This window comes from Orycteropus afer, unplaced genomic scaffold, assembly GCF_000298275.1.
Source record: "Orycteropus afer afer isolate SDZICR_OR568_19922 unplaced genomic scaffold, OryAfe1.0 scaffold00132, whole genome shotgun sequence".
In the NCBI taxonomy this organism is placed as follows: Eukaryota; Metazoa; Chordata; class Mammalia; order Tubulidentata; family Orycteropodidae; genus Orycteropus; species Orycteropus afer.
This window is the reverse complement of record NW_006921719.1, coordinates 1,243,470-1,246,133: the sequence shown is the minus strand read 5'-3', so window position 1 is coordinate 1,246,133 and position 2,664 is coordinate 1,243,470. Positions and strand designations below refer to the sequence as shown.

The window sequence follows — 2,664 nt, the reverse complement described above, 5'->3', positions numbered from 1 at the left end:
TCAAACCCACTAGCCACTCCTCGGAAGAAAGGTTGAGCAATCTACTTCTGTAGAGATGCTGCCTCAGAAACCCAAGGAGGGGTCTCTATGAGTTGGGTCTGACTTGACAGCACATAACAACAACAACAATCTATGGGTGGATACATAGGTAGACAGGTATGGTAAGCAAATGGGAATATATCCACAACCATATGTAGGTTTATCAGACAATATTCCTACATATGTTTTGTATGCGCTTTAATAAAATAAGCAAATTACAAAGCTATAATAATTAAGACACTATAGTCCTGACATAAAAATAAATAACTCGAGTTCAATCAATCGAAATAGAAAGCCCAGAAACAGCTTATCTCTTTTGTGACTCATGATATGTGTAGTGACTACCTATGTTTTCTGCCTCTGGGGTTTAATGGGAAGCTGCTATCCTGCTTTTAGGGCATGCTGCCATCTGGCAGGGGCCTATATAACTATTTGGATCTGAAGAAATGGGCCTCATTCCACCAACCCAGCACCAGAGATCCTTCAGGATATGTGTCCCACTAATTGTATCAAAATTCATATTACTTAAAAAATTTTTTTTTCATTTAATTCAAAATGCCTTCTACACTGAAAACACATGGTTTCACCAAAAAATTCAAAGCAGAAAATAAATTCAGTCTTGAAAGGGATATAACACCAAAAAACCCACTGCTATTCAGTTGATTCCAACTCATAGCAACCCTATAGGACAGAGTAGAACTGCCCCATAGGGTTTCCAAGGCTATAAATCTTTATAGAAGCAGACTGCCTCATCTTTCTCCCATAGCGTGGCTGGTGGTTTTGAACCACCAACCTTTTTTTAGTTAGCAGCCAAATACTTTAGCCACTGTACCAAAGAGCTCCTTTGAAAAGACTTAAAAAAAAAACCCATTAAGTCGATTCCAACCCATCACGACCCCCACTGGGTTTTCAAGGCTATAAATCTTTATAGAAGCAGACTGCCTCATCTTCCTCCCACAAAGCAGCTGGTGAGTCTGAACCTCCAACTTTCTGGTTAGCAGCCAAACGCCTTACCCACTACACCCCAGAGCTCCTTTTAAAAGGGCCATGTTGTTGTTATGTGCCATCAAGTCGGCCCTGACTCATAGCAACCCCTCCTTGCGATTCCAAGGCGATATCACTGTGGAAGTAGATTGCCCAACCTTCCTTCTGAGGAGTGGCTGGTGGGTTTGAATCGCCAGCCTTCTGGTTAGCAGTCAAGTGCCTTAGGCACTATGCTACCAGAGTTCCATAGTACATAATAATTTGACATATGCTAAGGGAAGCATCATTTGTCAGTGGAGAAAGGAATAATTACTCAAAAAAATAGCACAGTTACAACTGACTAGTTATTTGGCAGAAATTTAGATGTTTACATCAAACCCTTCATGAAAATAAATGCTAAGTGGACTAAAGTTAGACAAAAAACAAACTATAAGCATCTAAAAGTTAATTTAAGTTTTTCTTTTCATCAGCTCTCTGGAGCCAACTTTAAAGCTTTAAAGCAATGAGAGGAATTACAAAGAAAAACATGGATCAATTTTACTAAAATATTAAAACAACTTGATTTAAAAGTCAAGCAGAAAACAGGAGGAAATATTATCAACAAATAAGGCAAAATGTTATAATCTATGAAACAGCAGATACATAGACTCAAATTGATAAAATCAAAGAACATCTGATTCATGGGGCAAAGAGGGAGAACACATGAAAGTGAAAGGGAACAGACTAAAAATTACAACACTATAAAATTTAGATTTCTTTTCTTTTTGCTTGCTTATCAAATTAGCAAATTTTTTAAATATAATATTTAATACTGTTGATAAATCAGTCAATAAACCTTCTTATTTACTGCTTTTGAGAGTCTAAATTGGTATAACTTTTTAGAAAAGGAACTTGCTATATTTATTGAGGGAAGGCCTTCAGTGAAATGGATTGGCACGCTATGATAGGCTCAATCACAGCAATGATGGTAGTGATGGCACAGGAACAGGCAATGTTTCCTTCAGTTGTACAGAGAGTAGCTATGAGTCAGAATCTACTTGACAGCATCTAACAACATGTTTCAATGCTTTTAAATGTTCTCATAGTCTTCGAGTCAGAATATACCAAAAAAAATATACCCTATGCACAACCAAGTACCTCATGGGAATTGGTTCCTTGGTTTGGAAGTTTAGGGTCACTATTTAATGGGACATCCCAGCTAATTGGCCTAATAATATGTTTAGTACTTCTGTTCCACGTTCTACTTTGCTGCATCCTGCCTGGGATCTTAAAAGTTGCAAGCAGCCATCCAAGGCACAATTGTCCTCTATTAGCCTGGAGCAACAGAAGACAGAGGACAATCAGGAATAGAAGGAGAAAATGGATGTGTGGCTAACTGCTTCCAGGAACAACTACCTCCTTTACCATGAGAACAGAAGAACTAGATGGTGCCCAGCTACTATTACTGAACATACTGATCAAAGCTTCCATAGAGGAATCCTAGTTAAAAGGGGTAAAAGACAGAAGAGACTTTAAAATTCTCATGGACTCCAGACTTTCTGGAGCCATGGGGGCTGCATGAACCCCTGAAATGACAGTCTTGAGATAATCTTTAAACTTTAAACCAAAAATATCCCCCTGGGGGACCAGGTTTGCTGGTCC

The 2,664-nt window shown here is 38.6% G+C and overlaps 1 protein-coding gene across 1 annotated transcript in view; it reads right to left on the bottom strand.

Moving 5' to 3' along the window:
• The window catches only part of CFAP161 (cilia and flagella associated protein 161), a 29,024-nt gene that overhangs the window by 16,822 nt on the left and 9,538 nt on the right, over nucleotides 1-2,664 (bottom strand). The gene's annotated exons all lie outside the window — the stretch shown is intronic.